This window comes from Rattus norvegicus, chromosome 7, assembly GCF_021556685.1.
Source record: "Rattus norvegicus strain SHRSP/BbbUtx chromosome 7, alternate assembly SHRSP_T2T, whole genome shotgun sequence".
In the NCBI taxonomy this organism is placed as follows: domain Eukaryota; kingdom Metazoa; phylum Chordata; class Mammalia; order Rodentia; family Muridae; genus Rattus; species Rattus norvegicus.
In genome coordinates, this window is record NC_141540.1 from 118212766 (window position 1) to 118233790 (window position 21025).

The 21025-nt window shown below is 45.6% G+C and overlaps 1 pseudogene across 1 annotated transcript; it reads right to left on the reverse strand.

Moving 5' to 3' along the window:
* Positions 1-233: 233 nt before the first annotated feature.
* On the reverse strand, positions 234-19484 carry Znf16-ps1 (Zinc finger protein 16, pseudogene 1; annotated as a pseudogene). The gene is given in 4 exon segments (NR_175277.1): positions 234-4390; positions 4477-4701; positions 15960-16325; positions 19190-19484. The product of NR_175277.1 is annotated as a Zinc finger protein 16, pseudogene 1 (transcript).
* Between the last annotated feature and the right edge of the window lie 1541 nt (positions 19485-21025).

A 21025-nucleotide genomic window follows, 5' to 3' on the forward strand; every position in this document is an offset into this window, starting at 1 on the left:
TAACATCACCAGAAAGGAAACACATTTCAGACTTCCCAGCGAAGACACATCTCTATGGGGGTTTCTACCGAAGTTATCAGGAAACACAGGACAGACCCGAGGTGAAGGACATTCTACAGTAACTGGAGGTGTGCTCCAAACACGCCAATATTGGGAAAGAAAGCCTTAACTGATACAGAAGGAAGGACAAACAGCCATGTATGTATGACAGAAGACTGTCCCGGAACAGCATGAAATATTTCTGTTTTTTACATAGAAAAGCACTGAAAAAACTGTCCAAATAATAATAAAGTTTAGAGATTAAAGTATGCCATGAACAGCCGCTTGCTGACTAACACTGTACCATCGTGTTGCTCAGACAAAAACAAAAACCCAAAACCAAACCGAAACAAAACTGTCTATAGAAGGACACGATTTAAAAAACAAAACAAAAAAAACCCCCAACAAACTTTAAAGGGGATCTCTGAATGTGTCTGCATACACAGTTCTCTGTGTAAAATTACAAAAATTACAATACAATCACGACAGCCATAGTGGACACCTTCAATTACTCCAAACGTCACGGGAAGCCCTGAGAGTTTGCTGCCTTTCTGTATAGGGCCCATGTCTTGCAGTCTCCCATCAGTGGACAGCAGCCAGTGACAATGGTGACTGCAGCTGTACTGGACACCACACCAAAGCGAGGTTAAACAGAGAAGCTGACGCTGACCCTGGCCTGATGGTGGGATTCCCAACCATATAGACAGTTCCATGCATGTCCGGAGCCTTTCCTTGATGTTTGGCTCTCCTTGTGATTCTGAGATTCTAATAGTCTGCAAATGAACATGGAGCTAGGGAAGTATGCACGTACCAGGCCCACTCTGCCTTCGTAAGTTTTACGACATGAAGAGCTCATGTCCATTCAAGGTCTTACTTCTCTAGAAAATGTACTGTGCCAAGGAAGGGGCAGGAAGAGAGCAATACCGTGTGGCGGTGCCTTCATGGCTCAGAGCAGGACCCATCCACTGTTCTCAGGCAAGCACACCACATACTGAGGTTTCTAGTCACAGAATGGTTCAGTTCCTGCAGGAGTCTGAGCCGCTCTTCACAACTTAACCCTGAGAGCCTGCTATGCTAGCAGGTAATGCACCCTATGCTGAGGGCGGCATCCTGGGGCAAAGCTAGGAACATCATTGAAAGGGCCACAATGTAAATGCTCCAGCGTTTCAGAGCACAGGGTATCTGTGGTGACACTTAATTCTGACATGCAAAAGCTGCCGGATATTTGCGAGCAAACGGGCATGGGCGACAAAGGTTTACTTACTGACGGAGGCTGACTTTGGTCTACGCTCTTATGTCTACCTAGTAGCTGGTACCTAGGGACCTTGCTGGGGACAGGTATGCTGTACCCGAGCTTTCTCCTGTTCAGAGCCTAGGGGCACAGCTCTGGGAAAACTAAGAGGTTAGTGAGCTGGTACTGTGTGTGTGTGTGTGCGCGCACCTAGACAGTTTTGGGGTTTGGGCAGTTTAAATATCCAGGAATCTTTCTGTAGTCCAGTTTGAGCAGGGCTTCGGCATCAGATGTAAAGGAAAGGGCACAGTAAAGGAACTGCCAACATGGCAGCTCCTTCACTAGGGATAAGGATGTAATCGTGCGGAAGAAAGACATCTGGAGCAGTGCAGAGCTGAGAGAGAGAGAGAGAGAGAGAGAGAGAGAGAGAGAGAGAGAGAGAGAGAGAGAGAGAGAGAGAGAGAGAGAGAGAGCGCAGCAGCCAGGGCTGGGAAGTGAGAGAGCTAGGAAGAATGCTGGCTTTCTTCTCAGTGCCAGAAATCCTCCTGTAGACCAGTGTGAGCTCAGTTCTGGATATCTGCACTGCCTGAGACGGAACAGGGAGTGCTCTGACTGATGATGGCCACACTGTGAAAAGGTGGCCAGAACCTGCAGAGATGTGCTGAGGAGAGTGCTTCTGGGGTCCTGCCCCAGAGACACAGCAGCTGGAGGCCTGGGCTCAGAGAGCGGTGAGGAGGAGGCTAACCTGGCTCAAGATGAGTGAACACAGGACTACAGGAAGCTCTGGTATAAGACATCAGGTGGGACGGAACAGCAACTGCAGTATAACCCCTGGGAAGACGGCAAATGGATGCGAAAACCCCTCACCCAGTCCTCAGGTAAACAAACTCAACGACACTGAATCCCAACTCACTCCCTATAACTGAGGCTAAACAACAACAACAGCAGACTCTGTGAGGTTTTTCTCGTCACAAAGGTCGCATCACCAATTTTCACACCCTTTGATTACGATAATAAACTCCGATCATGAAGCCTTCGTCATCTTTTCCTTCTGACTAACACAAGTCTGTTTCCAAACCATAAGAACAACAAAATGCAGATGAGAGGCCACACGAGGTGGCCACAACAGCAGGGGAGCCCTGAAGGGTGATCCAAGGGAGGCCCCAGGTTCTGTGACAGCTGGACACAGTAATCAGTGAACTGGCCACACAGCTGGGAGTGGGGCGGCTGAAACCAGGGTCAGAAGAACAGAGGAATGGAGCTTCACCCCTCCCAGTCTCCAGGCTGCTCCTTATGAGTCAGCTCGTGTTTAGCCAACTTGGACGGCTGGCTGAAAGTCTTTCCACACGCCGAGCAGGCGTGGGGCTTCACTCCAGTGTGAGTCCTCTGGTGCTGGGTAAGGACGGAACGCTGACCGAAGGCTCGGCCACACTCGCTGCACTGATAGGGCCTCTCTCTAGTGTGGATTATCTGGTGTTGAATGAGATGTGAGCTCTGGCTGAAGCCTTTGCCACATTCAACACACGTGTAGGGCCTCTCCCCAGTGTGTACTTTCTGGTGGTGAATGAGATTTGAACTTCTGTTGAAGGCTTTGCCACACTGGTTACATTCATGAGGTTTCAGTCCGTTATGAATCCTCTGGTGCTGAATGAGGGTTGAGCTCTGGCTGAAGGTTTTTCCACATTCCGTACATTCATAAGGTTTTTCCCCGGTGTGGACTCGATGGTGCAGGATGAGGTTAGAGCTTCGACTGAAGGTCTTCCCACATTCGTGGCACTCGTAGGGCTTGTCTCCAGTGTGCACACCCTGATGCTGGATGAGGGCTGAGCTGTGGCTGAAGGCTTTCCCACAGACACCACACCCGTACGGCTTCTCTCCCGTGTGAATTATTTGGTGCTTCCTGAGCACAGAACTGTAACTGAAGGCTTTCCCACACACATTGCACACGTGAGGCTTCTCACCAGTGTGAATTCTCCGGTGCTGAATAAGGCTAGAACTCTGGCTAAATGCTTTCCCACAGTCACTGCACGAGTAAGGTTTCTCTCCTGTATGAACCCGGTGATGCTTAATGAGGTTTGAGGTGCGTCTGAAGGACTTGCCACACTCTTTACACTCGTAAGATTTCTCTCCGGTGTGAACTCTCTGATGCTTCCTGAGGTGTGCACTCTGGCTGAAGGCTTTACCACACTTGCTGCACTCAAAAGGATTCACTTGTGTGAATCCTGTGGTGTTTGAGGAGGTTTGAGCTCCGTCTGAAGGCTCTCCCACACCAGCTGCATACGTATGGTTTTTCTTCAGAATGGATTCTTCGATGTTGGATGAGGCTCGAGCTCCGCCCAAAAGCCTTGTCACACTCATTGCACTCATAAGGTTTCTCCATCACATGAGACTTTTGGTGGTTTTGAAGGCTTAAGTTCTGGCTGAAGGCTTTTCCACATTCGTTACACACATATTATTCATTGTGGTGCTGAACCTGATGCCTATCAAAATCTGTGTGCCCCACAAAGACTTCTGTACACTTGCCACACTGGTAGGCTTTCCCAGGGAGGCAAGGTTGACAGTGGCTTTTAAGGTCAGAGTTTTGGCTAAAGGCCTTTCCACATTCAGAACACATTAAAGATGGCTCTCCCGGGTTGGCTCTCTGATGCTGATCAAGGTCAAGGGTTCCTCTGAATGCCTTCCCACACTCAGTACATATGAGTGGGCTTTCAATTGTAGGAAGGCTCTCCTGGCCAGTTAGCCCCCTATTGTACTGAGAGTTCTCTGCAGTGTCATGTGGACGTGGCCTCTCTTCTGAAGAGATTCCCTGACACACTAGCGGACATGGGCTCAAGCTGAAGCTTGTGTCAAAACCATTGCAAAGCAGACGTTTCTCCCCTAAGGGTCTCTTCAGGAACATAGTCCCTGGTGTGAGGTGTCCCTACCAGTAGAGGGGCTGGAGCAGGCTGTCAGCTTCAGAGACATTGCAGTCAGTTTCTAATAGTTCATCACAGAGCCTTCCAAACTTAGGGGCTGGAGAAACATCACCAACAGACGGGTGTTGGTATTTCTGCCTGTGATTCCAGATATCTTCAGAAATGTGCTCCTTGGGGTAGAACGGCTCCTCCTCGGTTGTGCAATCTGAAACAACACACACTTGAGTCAAAGGAAGGACTGCTGTGACTGAAGCAGGGGGACAGACAGACACCCAGAACTGCTGACCTCACCCAGAGGAGGAAGCAGTGGGAGCAGGGAACCTCATCTTATGGAAGGACTGGGGCAGCCCCTAGCTGATAACTGCAGAGAAGCTGAAGACCAGCAAGGACCGCCTGCCCTTCCTGGGACTCTTCACAGAAGGACGCACTTTCCGTTTGCCCGCTGGTCAGGACAAGGTTCTGAGAACCCTTCAGCCACTCCTTCAGATCACACTCAGCAAAGTCTATTGGCTCCACCTAAAAACAGAATAAAATATAAAATAAATGACAATATGATTGATTACATAAATGTATATATTAAAAAGATATACCATCATTTATATCTAATATAGATTAATAGATCATTAATATAAGTATATAAAATATAAAAACACCCAGGCCAAGGTACTCTTTCTCCTTCCTCTATGTAAAAGGAACTACCACAGGTACACATACAAAGTTTTAAAAAGTGTGCCACGTGTACACATCATGACAGTCACGACACCCATGTGGCAGTTACAGGACAACTTACTGAAGTCGGTCTTCCTGCTTCAGCTTCCTAAGTGCTAAGCGCACAGGCTTGTCCCCGGCGTATCCGTGCGGGTCATGTTGTTGTTGTTTTTAATATTTATTGACGTCACCTGTATGTGTGTGCCCGCGTGTATGTATGAGCACCATGCGTTTGCAGGTGTGCACGGGAACTGGAGTTACAGGCATCTGGGAGCTGCCTGCTGGAGGTGCTGGAAGCCAAACCCCAAGTCCTTCCCTTTGAGCTACTTCTCCAGAGTCTATTTATGTTATTTTAAAAACGACCTTTAAGAACTCGGGATACAGTTCAGTGGGAGAACACTTGCTTAGCGAGCACAAGGGTCTCTTTCCACCCTAAGTACTTACTAGAAAACCTCGGGGTGTGTGAGTCATGCCTGTAATCAGGTGTTTGGAGGGCCGATGCAGGAAGAGCGTCTGTCACACATTCAAGGGGAAAGTGGTGGACACAGTGAGCTCAAGGTACCCGGGTTACAGAGTGAAGACCAAACCCCTCAAGTCTGACCATGGCTTACAGGCTCAAAAGGATCTGTTAGCCGGATTTGATGACCTGACTAAAATGAAATGTTACTGAGTAGAAGAGATATGGCAATGGGGAAGGAACTTTCTACCTTGAGCCATTCCTTAATGAGTGTTTTACTAGGAAACAACAGTGAGCCCGCCATGGAGTGAGTGCACAGGCCTTTAGTAGCAGCTCTGGGAGGCAGAAATAGGTGAGCCTCTGTGGGCGAGGCCAATCAGGTTTCCACAGGGAGATCCAGGACAGCCAGGGGCTACACAGTGAGACCCTGTCTCAAAACAACAACAAAAGAGCAAATCCACTGTTCTGGCCATGGTGGCACATACCTTTAAACTCAGCACTCAAGGACACATGGGCAGGCAGAGATAGAGACCCTGCAGACCGACCGACCGACAGACAGACAGACAGACACAAGAGTATCGTAGATTTTATTCATATATTTACATAGGGTCCCAGTATGTGGTTTTGGCTAGCCTTAAACTCAGACTCAGAGGTCTACCTGCCTCTGCCTTCTCCTGCATGCTGGTTTTTCCTTTTCCTTTTCTTTTATGTGTGTATATCAGAGGGCACTTTGCCTGCATATCTGTCTGTGTATCACATGCATGGCTGTCTGAGAGGTCAGCAGAGGGTGTAGGATCCTCTTGGAACCAGAGCTATAGACTGTTTTTGGTAGTCATGTGGGTGCTAGGAATTGAACGGAGGCCCTCTGGATGAGTAGTCAGTGTTCATAACCACTGAGCCATCTCCTCAGCCCTGCAAACTGTGTTTATTTATACCTTCTAGAACAGTGGTTATCAACCTATGGATCAAGAACCCCTTTGGGAGCCCATATCAAATATTTACATTATGATTCATAATAGTGGCAAAATTACAGTTATGAAGTAACAACAAAACAGAGAGTGTTCCGGGACAGCCAAGGCTGTTACACACAGAAACCCTGTCTCAACCCCCACCCCACCAAATCCTTCACCAACAAACCAACTTAAACCAAAAACTATCCCCTGTTCCCCAAATCTAAGGGCTCATGTGCCTAGAAAAATGCTTTCTCTGCAGGGACATCTAGGCTCTGTGTTCTCTTCCCAACACTGACTGGTTTTTGCTGTTGTTGTTTTAGGGTACTTTGTGGACCCCTAGCTCTAACTTACTTTCTCAGTCCCTTCTGCCTCCAGCGGCAAGGTCTTATACACCGACATCAGGTTTTCCAGAACACCATTCTAAGGTGGAATGTATTTAATACACCTTCTGCACACACAAGCTGATACGGTACAGCGTAAATATGGATTATCCTCATGGAGGTGTGGTTGGCTGGGCACCTGTGACTTGCTGTTGCCACTGGGAATCAGCGTGTGTGGCATTACATATTACATATATGGTATTACATAGTACATATGGTATTACATATTGTTATTTAAGATCAAAACCTACCATGTTGTTTCTATTGAGTGTACTTGTGTATGTTTGCACCACCATGGAGAAAACGTTTTAAAGTCAAGCTGCAGTGTGTTGATGACTACAAAGGCTTGTAGAACTGTCTTTGAGTCTCTTGGGTGTTTATCTAGGAGTTAACTTTCTGGATCATGTGGCAATGCAATGTCTAAACTTTTGAGGAACTGCAAATGAGTTCCCATAGTGGCCAAACCATTTCACATCCCACCATAACTATATAAGGTTCCCAGTGTTTCCACCTGCTCCTGAGGAAATAAACTACTCACTGTGTTTTCCTTTAAAACTTGTATGTTTTTGAGACAGTGTTTTGCTGTGTAGCCCAGGTTGACCTCCTCTGCACTCTGTGTGTTGAGATTACAAGTGTGCACCACCATACCCTCGACTTTGTACATGACTAACACAGTGATCCAACTTCATTTTTGCATGGCCCTAACTGCTTGTCCCAGTATGTCAAAAGGCTCTTTCCTCTTTAGTTAAAAGGCCTTGGCATTTTTGCTGAAAATCAACTGACTACAGAGGTATGTGCTACTTCTAGATGAGAATCTATTGGCTATGGAGGTTGTGTGTTACTTCTAGATGAGAATCTATTGGCTATGGAGGTATGTGCTACTTCTAGACTTTGGATCCTCTTTATGCCAAGACCAAATTGTTTTCATTATTGACGCTTTGTAAAAAGTTTTGAAATTTGAAGGTCTGAGTTTTCCTTCTTGAAAATTTTGATTTTCAAGATTGTTTTGAGTGTCCAGGGCCCTTTAATTCCTTATGAACATGAAGATAAATTTTTATAGTTTCTGCCACAAAGGCTTCTAGAATTTTAAGAAGAACCGGAGTGAATTTGCACATCGTTTTAAGTAGTCTACGTATCTTAATACTGTTGTCTTCCAATGTGTGAACACAGTCCACCCATTGTCTCTCATTCTTTTTCGCAGCTCTCAGTGGACAAGTCTCCCCCTTCTCTGTTGAATTTATTCCTAGTGTTCTCCCCTTTAGTCGCTGCTATTCTCAGTGGAATTTCTTTGGTTTTGTTTCGGTCTGAATTTAAGAAAGGTGTCCACAGATAGACCTACATTTGAATACTTAGTCGTTAGGGAGTGGCACTATTTGAGCAGGGTTAGGAGGTGTGGCCATGTTGGGGTAGGTGCAACCTTGTTGGAGGAAGCATGTCACGGAGGGTAGGCCCAGCTTCTCTTTCTCTCCGCCCATGGATCCAGATGTTTCTCTGAGCCACTGCTCCAGCACCATGTACCACGCTTGTGGCCACATTCCCTGTCACGATGATAATGGACTAAGTCTCTGAAGCTGTAAGCCTTGGTCATGGCCTCTATTCACAGCAATAAAACAGTGGCTAAGACAGTTGGGGCTTTGTTTTTTTTTTTTGTTTGTTTTTTTTAAAGATTTATTTATTATATATAAGTACACTGTAGCTGTCTGTCTTCAGACACACCAGAAGAGGGCATCAGATCCCATTACAGATGGTTGTGAGCCACCATGTGGTTGCTGGGATTTGAACTCAGGACCTCTGGAAGAGCAGTCGGGGCTCTTAACCACTGAGCCATCTCTCCAGCCCATTGTTTTGTTTTAAGACAGAGTCTTTCTTATGTAGGTAGCCCTGGCTGTCCTGGAACTCACTCTGTAGAGCAGGCTGGCCTAGAATTCAGAGATCCTCCTGCCTCTGCCTCTTGAGTGCTGGGATAAAGGTGTGAGCCACTACCCCCCAGCTGGACTTTTAAATCTCTATAGACTGTTCATTACTCACGTAAAGAAACTGATCTTTTCTCTGCAATCTATTCAGTTAGTTCTAGTATTTTTTGTGAATTTTTTGAGATTTTTTCTCCCCTCTGTATGGCTTAAAGTCTTATGCAAATAGTTCCACACATTTCTTTCTAATCCATGTGTTTAAAGTGTTCATGGTAAGACTCTCTTATGATGATGAATGGCAATGGTGAGACAGGAACCTCGTCTTGTTCCCGCGCTCAGGGAAGCCTGTGGGCTCTCACTACTGAGGGTGAGGTCAGCTATGACTCTCCTAAGTACCTTTTACCATGGTGAAGAGGGTTGTGTCGCTCACAAACTTTCTGGGTATTTCTGGGTTCCCCACTCTGTCTTTAACTGTAAATTATACTAGTGGATTTTCCTGTTAAATTCTCCTTCCATGGCTGTATGGTCTGCATATACTGTAAATACACAATTCGTCTTACCATTATATCACTGAGTTTTGTATTTCTAATCATAAAGGCTACTGGTTTCTAGTTTCTAAGTTTTTCTTATTTCTTTAAAAAAAATGGTGCAGGGGATTGAATGCAGGGCTCAGTGCATACAATTTAAGAGATTTACAGTTAGGGGTTGGGGATTTAGCTCAGTGGTAGAGCACTTGCCTAGCAAGCTCAAGGCCCTGGGTTCAGTCCTCAGCTCCGGAAAAAAAAAAAAAAAAAAAAAGAGATTTACAGTTGAGTGATAGCCCATTTAAAAAAAAGTTTGGTTAGCAGGGCTAGGTGATACACACACAGCACTCAGGAGGCAGAGGCGAATCTCTGTGAGTTCGAGGCCAGTCTGGTTTACAGAGTGAGTTCTAGGACAGCCAGGGCTACACAGAGAAACCCTGTCTCAACAACAACAACAGTTTGGTGAAAATATTTCCAATTTCAATTCTGATTTTAGTTGTTCCATATTTGTTTGTTATTCTAAAAGTTTGTGTGCTCGCTTCAGCAGCATATATGCTAAAACTGGAACAATAATTCTTTATTTGTCCCCATCTCTGCTGGCATGCTTTATAGTTTCACAAGATTTAAAAGTTAGCTTTCCAATTCAATTTCTTTTTTTTTTAAAAAGATTTATTTACTTTATGTATATGAGTACACTGTCACTGTCTTCAGCCACATCAGAAGAGGGCATCAGATCCCATTACAGATGGTTGTGAGCCACCATGTGGTTGCTGGGAATTGAACTCAGGACCTATGGAAGAGCAGTCAGTGCTCTTAACCGCTGAGCCATCTCTCCAGCACTCTTTCTTTTTTTCTAAAGCATCATTTGTTACTATTGCATGTGTGAATGTGCACGCTATGTGGAGATGCACAGTTTACTGTGGAGGCCAGAGGACAGGTTAATGGGGTTAGCTCTCTCGTTACCCTCACATGGTTTGTGGGGATGGACCTGAGGCTGGTAAACTTTCGCAGCAAGCACCTTTACCAACTGAGCTATCTTGCCAGCCCTTCTCCTCTCTTTCTTTCTCTTTCTTTCTTTCTTTCTTTCTTTCTTTCTTTCTTTCTTTCTTTCCTTCCTTCCTTCCTTCCTTCCTTCTTTCTTTCTTTCTGATTTATTTATTATATGTAAGTACACTGTAACCATCTTCAGACACATCAGGCATCAGATCTTATTACAGATGGTTGTGAGCCACCATGTGGTTGCTGGGATTTGAACTCAGGACCTCTGGAAGAGCAGTCAGGGCTCTTAACCACTGAGCCATCTCTCCAGCCCTCTTTCTTTTTTTCTTAAAATATTTATTTTCATTTACATGTGTGCTGCATATGTATAGGTCCCCGTGGAGGCCAGAAATCAGATGTCCGGCTGCCTGGAGCTGAAGTGAGACATTGTGAACTCTCCTTGTGGGTGCTGGGAACTGAACTCGGTTGTCTGGAAGTAAAGCAAGGTGCTCTTCGGCATTGAGCCATTTCTCCAGCCCCATCTTTCTTCCTTTTAAATGAAAGCATATACTGCAATAACCTTTGTTGCGTCTCGTAACTGTCTCCTCCTATTACTTTCAATCACTTATTTTTAGGCATTGTCTAATTTTCCTTGTGACTTCTTTGCTGATCCACTGGTAGCTTTATCTCCACAATTCTGTAAAATTTCCAGTTTTCCCGCTGTTGCTGGCTACAGAAGACATTCATATTATTTCAATAATGTAAAGTTTTTGACACTTACTTTGTTACCTGACAGACGGCTTGTGTTCTATGCACACCTGAGTGATGTTTTAGGTGCACGGTTTTGTATTTGGGGGTTGGCTGGGCCGCTGCTGTAGAGTGGTGTAGGCTAGAAGCTGGTCTCAGTAGTAAGAGAACCTGTTTAGTATGGCTTTGAGACTCATTTCCTGGCATTTCCCAGAAATAAAAGACCCCAAACACACGACAAACACTTAGAGGGGTAATTTATGAACAATACATTTATCGTTTACATTTCTGGAGGCTGATTAAGGTGCATAGATTCCATCTGATGTGGGCTTCTTTTATCTGATGATGGTCTCTTTTACGGTGTTCTTAGGTGGCGAAAGGGCAGGGCCAACCAGGAGTCCTCATTTGTATAAGGACAAGAACCTCATTTACAAAGGCTGTGCCTGGGTCACCCAGTCACTTTCTGAAGGCCCCACCTGCTAGTGCTCGTATGTTAGGGATTAGTTTTGGATGATTTTCAAATGAGCAGACATCTTTAAAGAGCAATGTGTACAGTTGGTTTAGACTATTGTCCAAGTCTTGTCTCTCCCTAGCTAACTCTAACAGTTTTCCATCATGGGTGTTCAACTTTTGACACTGACATGTAATAACAATCTACAATGTGGGTTGGGTTGCATTAATAACTATTTTGGGATGTATCCAGGCTACAGGAAAGAGGTTGGACATGGTTAGTAGATACTGTATGTTGCTTTTATAACTAGTATACCAAAGTCTTTAATGATAATAATAATAATTTTTAATATTATTATTTGTTTATTTTGGTTTTTTGAGATAGGGCTTTTCTGTGTTTCCCTGGCTGTCCTAAAACTCACTCTATAGACCAGGCTGGCCTCAGACTCTGCCTCTTGAGTGCTGGGAATAAAGACAAGCACTACCATGGCCCATCGAATGATTACTATAGAACTACTGAACCCTTCGAATCTACTGCGATTTGATTCGTGTACCTGAGGGTTTTATCGTCATGCCAGGTCTCTTTGGATTAGTATTTCCATGGGATACTTTTCCCGTTTTTACTCTAAATTATGTCTCTGACTCTAGAGTAAGTCTCTTAAGACAGCTTATACTTGGACCACGCTTTCTTATCCATTTTATCAATATAAGTATTTTGACCAGAAGGGCTTTTTTCTAATTTTTTTTCCCCTGCAGGACTGAGTATTAACTCTAAGCCTTGTGCATACTAGGCAAATGCTTATGTAATATTGAGGCAGGGTCTCTCGCTGAACCCCAAGTTAGCCAACTAGTCTAGCTAGCCAACTTGCTCTGGGGCTCTCCGCTCTGCCTCCCTAGTCCGGGATAGTGATGGAGACCACATCTGCCTTGCTTTTGATGGGTTTCAGGGATCCACACTTGAGCTCTCACCACACATGGCAGATGCTCTATCTCCTGGGCTATCTGCGCAGCCCCCTTATTTTGAGGCACATCTCACCGTGTTGCCCACACTGGACTTTAAATTACAATTCTCCTGCCTTAGCTTCTTCAGTAGCTAGGGTTACAGGCTCACTAGTGATGGAAAGTTTCAGCCATGTTGCTGTCTGTCTTTGGTATATTTTTCATGTCTTTCTTCTTGGAATCTTCTATTGCCACATTCTTTTGTAGTCAACTTTTTTTCTTAGTGAAGTGCCATTTTGATCTCCTTCTTTTCGTGTGAATTTGTTGGATGTATACTTTTTTTTTAAGATTTTAAGTGTGCTGATTTTATTAATGTTATTAAGGACCAAGAAAAATATTTAATGCTAATATTATAACATTTAGAATTTAATACAGGAAATTTTAATTTCAAAATCTTTTCTCTACCACATTTTCCAAATTATTTGTTTAAAAAGTATTTTATATTTCCCAAACTACTGGTTTCAAATGCTTGCCAAGAATTATGAAATTTAGGTTTCCTGTCTCTTCTAACTCTATATATTTATTGCTATCAGACTTACCATCTTGCCCCTGAATATTAAAACAATTTAAAGCTAGCAAAAAGTTATGAGGCTTCTTTCTACCACTAAAATACGGAAACTTAATTTTATGACTGCTACTTTCACCAAAAGAACATTTGTTCATGCTACAGATCTGAGCTCCCACAACAGAAACACAGCAACATGAGATAAACACAAGGTCACTTGAATATCCCCTAAAAATTCTCCATTCTGCAAGGTGGACACTCACAGCTGTGTTCTGGAGTACAGTTTAAAATGTAACTAAAATTAAGTTTTTACTTGAAGTCCTATCTTCTCATAGGGGTTTAGACAGTTTTGACCCTAGGTGGATGTCTGAAACATTAAAAGCTACCCAACTTCCAGCAAAATTGCCAATGTTGATGTTCATCATGTTGGATGTATACTTAATGTTTACCATGGAGTTATAAAGAACCCCTGTTTCGGTAAACGAAATAAAGTTTCTTTTATCCTGGTGCCGGCGCCACAGTGCTACATGGCATCCGTGGGATATTTTCATCTCAGTCAGCCAAGCATCTCACCTGCTTAGCTCCATCCCATATCTCACTGCCGATGGCTTCTCTCTGAGCCCAGCAACAATCTCTCTACCCATCCAGTTCCAAAGGCAGGCTGTCATCATGCCTAACAGACACATCCCAATTCCATGGCGGCCCAGCTTGCCCAACCACCACACACTCTCGAATTCAATTACATTGACACATGAAAGAACATACAACACAATAATCTCTGATCCAATCAATAAGATATAATTGTTCATCTGGATAACATACAGTTTGCTCATCTAGATACACAAAATCCTGTACACATCCATCCCTTAAGACTATTCATAACAACCTGTAAATGTGCAGAGAGGAATCTTAACATCCGCTGCCGTGTTCTCTTAGCGGCCCTCTCCTCCAGGCTCATCCTTCTCTAGAACCTTTATCCTGCCCATCCTTCCTTCTTGTTCAATGACAGGCCTTGTTCTGTCCTCTACCCACCTTCACCTGCATAATGACATCATCCTACAAACACCCTAAAACAACTGATGCCGAAATCCTCCCCATGCATCTGTTATTCTTTTAATTGGTTATCACAAATTCTAAATAAATTTCTGGGTCAAAGGTTATTAGACTAGACGGTTAGCTCAGTGGGAGGGTGCACATTTAGAATGCATGAGGCACGGAGGTCCATCCTCAGCATGCATGCATGTACATATATATTATAATATAGGTATATATGTGTATCTATGTACATATAACACACATGCATCTTAGAGGAAAGGTGCATCCATGACAACTGTCCCCACAGTCTGCTATTTATTTGTCTTAACCACTCCTTCATTCTGTGTCTTTGTTGCTCACAAGTTCTTGGGTGACAGGTCCACTGGCACTTTCAATATGTCTTGCTGCTATAGCTTCTTGATTTATCACTTTCCCCCTTCAGGATATAGCGGTGTCACTACGTGGACCTCACAACTTTCCCGGGACCCTCCACCCTCTCGCGTGCTAGCATCAGATCCAAGCCACCACGCTTGACTCTGGTGTGATACACCAAACACCTTCCTTCTTATCATGCTCAAATTGTCTTTCATCAATTTAACTATAATGGCCTTTGTGTGGATCTTTAAACTTATCCTCCTGAGTTTGTGGGGCCTGGGTCTACAAACTGAGGTCTTTCATCAAATGTGGGAGATTTTCAGCTCCCAGCACACATATCCTTGTCCCTGTCTCTTCTCTTTGAGTCCACAGAAGACACCTGGTGCACCTGATGAGACCCTCCGGGCACTTCCTGTTTCTCAGACTGGCCAATTTCACCACCAGAACCTGACGTTTCCTCATCCTTGCCTCCTCCCTGCTCAAGCTGCCTCTGAAATGTTCTAGTGACTTTTCATTTTAGTGGCCCTTTTGGTATTAGATTTTACACTAGGTTCCTCTCTATTGAGAGTCTCCTCTCATTAACACTTCTGGTCTCCCTTGGTTTCTTTAATCTCTGCTCATGGTTTCATCTAGCTCTTTGATGCATTTAAGGCAGTAGACTTAAAGTCTTTTTTTTTTTCTTTTGGTTTTTCAAGACAGGTTTTCTCTGTAGACCAGACTGGCCTCGAACTCACAGAGAACCAGCTGCCTCCCAAATGCTGGGATTAAAGCAGGCGTCACCATCACCTGAGCCAGTTTGCACTCTTTATCTACTAAGCCCAGTCTCCACTCCCCAGCTACCTCCTGCATTTCTATTTCCTTCGTTGTGGCAAACCTGGGACAATCCTCTAGGTTTCTAGCAAAGTTGACAGTTTCTGGTTTATTTAAACATTTATGTTGGAAAACAGGTCCTTGGAGATGCCCGTCTCGCCCACTTGTTCCACAGCAGCTTAGAGTCGTTCTCTAAGATAATGTTTATGGGTGTTTTGCCTGCACGAATGCATGTACACCATGAAGAAGTCTGGAGAGGGCACCGGAGGCCTTGGAAGTAGAGTTTGGATGGCTGTGAGCCACCTTTGTGGTAGAGAATTGACGCCCGGTCCTCTGCAACAATAATGAGTGTTCTTAAGGGCTGAGCCATCCCTCCAGTCACCAGCAGTGGCTTTTAGAACATGAGTCAAAACCAAAACAGAAAAAATGGAAACAAAACCAAAACAGAGTATGAGTCCCTATGAGCACAAGCCTCCAGCCCACCCTGGAAGGGCTGTGCTTCCTATCCTCTGCTCAGCATACCCAGCAAGGACCCCTTGGCAAGATACTTAACATCCTGTATCTGCTCAGTCTGGTCAGTGGGTCTATCCTCGGGCCACTATGGGACCTTCTCACATCTCTCACCGCCCCACCCCCTCCCATTTACAACACACTCTGTTTAGCCTAGGCTGATCTCCACATGGTCTGCACCATTCTCATCCTTAACCTAGCCATCCCTTTCTGCACAGTGAGCTGGTAGGGAGTCTTTGCAAAGAGATCACTGAAGGGCTCAGAGTGGGATGGGAATGGCAGAGCGCTGTGGACATAGCCAGGAGAAACCAGGATGGCATGAGGCAGAGAGCTGACGCCAGCCTGGTTACGGGGCCAGGCCTATAGGGCCAAGGATTCTGACAGGTTAGAGAACATTCTTCAGTGTTAAAAGGAAGATGAAGGTCCTACTTACAGTACAAGGGGCTAAGAGAAGTCAGGTCCCTGGCATCCAGCTCTGGCCTCTTGAGTCTGTGCATGAAGCCTAACACAGATGATTCCTTAAAGACAAGCTTCGGGTGAGGCGGTCATCATCATTCCAGAATGAAGACACCAGTGGAGAATGGTTCCCAGTACCTGGCTGCTGATGGTGAGGGTGGATGGCTTCCAGTTTAACAGTGTAGCACAGGGGGGCCCACAGACTGAAGATCCAGGTGGGCCACAGCAGAGTGTCACGCAGACAAGCCTGTACCACAGGAGTCCAAGGAAATGGTCTAGGAGCCGAGGGCGTCACCTCTGCCTCCTCGGAACGCACTCTGAGGGGGTTGGGTATAGGTGATGCCTGAAGATCAGAGAGGACGCAGTAAGTGGACACAGAAGCTAGTACCAGGGACCCACTATCCTACAAGACAAAGGCTCTTCCTCTACCTCTGATTAGAGATATGGAGAATAGGTATGTTGATCCCCAAGGCAAAGCAGGCCCCTGGTGCATGGCAAGTGTGTCTCTGAAAGGCTCAGATAACACAAAGAGGGAACAACCCTGACAAAGCCTTCTTGGTGGTGGGCCCCTCTATTCCTGGCTCCTGAACAGTCCCATGGACTGTAAAGTGCAAGACCTCGCCTGCTGTGAGGAAGCGGCAGCCCTAAACGACCCAGGGCAGTGGGTACTGTGCACACAACAGCCATCATGCTCAGAGACTGCCGATCTTCCAGTCAGGTTTGTTTGAGATTCGTGTGGCGGCAGTCGTAAGGGGTACCCTTGTTTCTACCCTCCTGGAACGCTCTCCTACTGCAGCAACCACCCATTAGTTCAGCCTCTCACTTCCCCTCCTCTGCTGGTGTCCCAGGGTTCACTTCTTACCTACTTTAAATCCCCAGTGATTTTGTCTTGTCCCAAGATAACAACACCCTTCCTTTATCCTGTGGAGCCTCTCAAATGTGTGCTCATCTCCAGTCTCCTTGCTCTGAGCAGAAGATTGAGCTTGCCCATCTGGAGGCACACTGGCTCTTCACAAAGGTGAACTGCTGACTGCCCCCTACCTTCTCTACTGGTACCTCGCCCCCAGGGGCACTGAGGAAAGGAGATTGACTTTCTTGTCCCTTCCACCACTGCATTCCAACATGGTCCATCTCTACGGTAGAGAAAAACGCAGGAAATGTCGGTAGGAACCTCTAGCAGATGATGTCTGTCAACCTAGGAACTGGATTTCTCCTCTTGGGTACTTTTTGTTTTGTTTTTTTAAAAGTGTTTCCTAAACTGGGTGTAGTGGGACATGCCTTTAATCTCAGCATTTAGGAGGCAGAAACAGGAGGATCTGAGTTCAAAACCAGCCTGGTCTACAGAGCAAGTTCAAGGACAGCCAAGGCTACACAGAGAAACCCTGTCTTGAAAAAGAACAATGAACAAACAAACAAGCAAGTGCATATTTCCTGAATACCAACTATACTGCTTGTTCCTTGGGGTTAACAGCAGGGATAAAAGATCAAAGTAAACACGCCAGTTCAATAGATCGGGCAGCAGAGAGAAGTAGAGTAGGTCTCACCGAATAGGCAACCAGAAGATGAAGTGGTAGAGGTGGGAAGGGTAGAGGCACGCAGGTCGGGTTCTAGGAACAATGGTGAGGATAGGCAGGAAAACCTGGAAGCAAAGCACACCCCAGAGGTGCCACAGGCCTGCTCTCTGAAATGCTGGCTCTGCAGCACAGGTCTGTGGGGCCAGAGGGGCTCAGAGGGCAACACTGCACCCCTAGCCCACACACAATCTGTGTTGGACCCAGGCTGTCCAAACACAGTGTCTTTGGCCAACGGGCTCTTCTTTCTCTTTCCAGAGGAAGGATGCTCTGTTCTGCTTCAGGATGTGATAAAGCTGAGGGTGAGGGAGGCAACAACAGTGTCATCTATGGAGTGTGGTGAGGAGGCTGGCGGGAGGGGCTGAGCAATGGCTTCTGGGAAAGGTGTCAGGAGGATGGTATAGCACTGGGATGCTCTGAGAAGGAAGAAGGGCTGGACAGCACTGGGCCGAGATCCGAGGAAGGTCAGACAGCAAGTGGTCAGAGAGAGGTCAGAGGACAAGATGCCACTGGGGATAGAGTCTAAGCGGTCTTGGCTGCCTGATGAAATAAGGCATGGTTGATATTTCCGTACTTTTCCCAGAAGAATCAAAACAACCCCTCTTGTGATGATTTGAATGGGAGATGCTCCTGTGGGCTTGGGTTTTGGTGGGACTGTTTGGGGAGGGTTGGGTGGTGCAGCCTTGCTGGGTCTGTCACTGGGGTAGGTTTTGCGATCAAGCCCTCGCTCTACGTTGGGTTCTCCCATTGCTTTGTGCTTGCATCTGAAGATGTGGGTTCTCAGCCTAACGTCTCAGCTGCCGTGCCTGCCCCTTGACGCTGTGTCTCCCTGCTGTGAGACACTCTTTTATTTCTCTGGAACGGGAAGACCAGAATAAATTCCTTCTCATATAAGTTGCTTTGGGCATAGTATTTTTATCACGGCAACAGAAAAGTAATGAATACAAACACAATTCCCTTTCCAGGGTTCTAGCGTATCCATCGAGATTACTCTAGACGTAGGCAAGCAGACATACATCTTTTTGTTATCAGGTGTACCCAAGTGTGCGCTTGTTTCAATCATCTCGTCCAGAGGTCATTTACTCAATCTGTGGTAGGCCATGTCTTAATCCCCGGAACCTGTAGATACACTACACCACAGGGCACGGGAGGTTTTGCAGAAGTAATCAGATGGACCCTTGTGAGTCCGATCTGTTAACACCAACCTGTAAAAGCCCTTGTAAGCCAATGCTAGTCTCTAGATGTGCTGCCTCGTTAGGAACCTCCAGGAATTACAGGCTGCTCTGGCCAGAATGAAGAGAAATATAAGCCTCTGTGTAGTGACCACAAGGTAACCAGTCTTGCCAATGCCTTGAATAAACTTAGAAGCATTTTTTTTCTTGGCTAAAGGCTGAAATAACTGAAAGACCCGATATTGCACTACCTCAGCAGGACTTCCACCACCACCACCCCAATCCCTGTAACAGGTACAAAATTCTTCCTTCTTGGAACCGGTCCACCACCGTCGGGCATCAAGGATAGAACACCAGACATGGAGCTAAACTAATGAACCCCGCCTCCACCCCCCACCCCCAGGCTGTGTTCTTCTCTAACATCAACTTTAAGTTCCCACGTCCAGAGCTCCTTCGTCGCATACCTGTCAAGTCTCCACCTCCTGCACAAACCCTCACACGCCTCCTCACAAACTCTCCAGAGGTTCGAACTCTGCCCCAGTTCGAACCAGCTTCGCGCTGTGTAGCCGAATCTGCATCCCGCCGCCTCCACGCTGCACTGGGGACACCAGATGACGCTTCCCAGGCGGAGGCTTCGTCTAGTGAACTCACCAAGGGAAGTCGTACCCGGCACGGTGTTTATAGGAGGGACCCGTTACCATAGTCTGCTGCCCAAATCAACCGCAACTGACCCTCCAAGTCCCGCCCGACTTCCGGCCCGCGGCCCCGCCCCGTGCCCCTCCGCATGGCCGCTCTATACCCAAGCACGTCTGGGGGACTGAGGCTACTCGATGGTTCAAAGCTGTACTCTGTGAACGCGCCGTCCCCTTACTGATATAAGGGGTCATAATGGACCCGAGCGCACAAGGAAGTTTCAACTTAGTAAGAGGATACTATCAGAAGCATAGTAAGAACTAAACATCTAGGGTAATGGAAAATTTTAATTCAAAGGTCCCACAAGTTAAAACAAATTGCTTAAAAAAGTAACATAGTTGGTGGGTAGCTCAGTGGCAGAGAGATCCCTCGTGTGTGCAAGTACACAGCTTCAATGTCTAGCACTGGAAAAATGAAAAGCAAACACTTAAGAACGAATCAACGATTGGACAGGGGAGTGAAAAACCCAATCTCCTTAAGCAGTTAGTTTATTTTTTTAGGAGTGTTCAGAGAACATTTATAAAACTTAGTTAAATGCTTGATTTATAGGTTTATTAGACAAAAACTGTTATTATATAAAATGTTCACACAACAAGTCTTGTTGGAATTTCAGAAACACTGACTAGATAACCTTATTAAATTTACCTGAAAATTTGTAGACTATAAAGCAAAGAAAAATAAAGGGTTGGAGAGATGGCTCAGCAGTTAAAGACACTGGCTGCTCCTCCAGGGGTTTGATTCCTAGCATCCACGTAGCTCACAACTATGTGTAAATCCTGTCCTGGCAGATCTGCAGCCCTCTGACTGCCCTGGGCACCAGGCACACAAGTCCTGCATAGACTCACAAGCAAACAAAACACCTGTGCACATAAAATTAAAAAAAATCAAATTAAAAGAATAAACACTTTATTCTCACATGTGTACTCAAGAGAAAACTATTTTTGTTGATGAAGACAAATGTATTTATCCTAAGCTAGTATTTTTTTTTACTAGCAACAATGGACAAATATATAGTCAAGCACACACGCATGTGTGTGTGTGTGTGTGTATGTATGTATGTATGTATGTATGTATGTATATCATGCTTTGGATAGAACTCAGTTGGAAGGACGCCTTGTTGGAATTCACAAAGCTTTCTCTTGGTTAGATCTCCAGAAATTCACAAACTTACATCCTAGCATCAAAGAGGAGGAAGCAGGAAAATAAAAAATGGATCAGAAGTTCAAGGTTATCCTCTATTACACAGTGGGTTTGAGGCCTAGGACATGAGATCCTATCGCAAATCCATCACATCAGAGGCTGGGGAAATAACTCATTAGGTAAAAGCTGAGCTGAGTCCCAGAACCCATGTAAAAGCAGGGTTTAGTGACATGCTCGTAATCCCATTGCTGGGGGTTGGAGGGAGGGAGGTAAAGACTAGTGAGCCTGGGGCCTGCTGGCAAGTCATCCTAGCCTAATGGGTTGGCCTACATCCCACTGAGAAATCCCATCTCAAAAAATAAGCTGGATGGGTAGGATGGCTCAACGGGTGAAGCACTGCCACCAAGTCGGAGGACTCAAGTTCCAGCCAGGGACCCATGAGGTGGAGAGGAATCTGTAAAATTTTC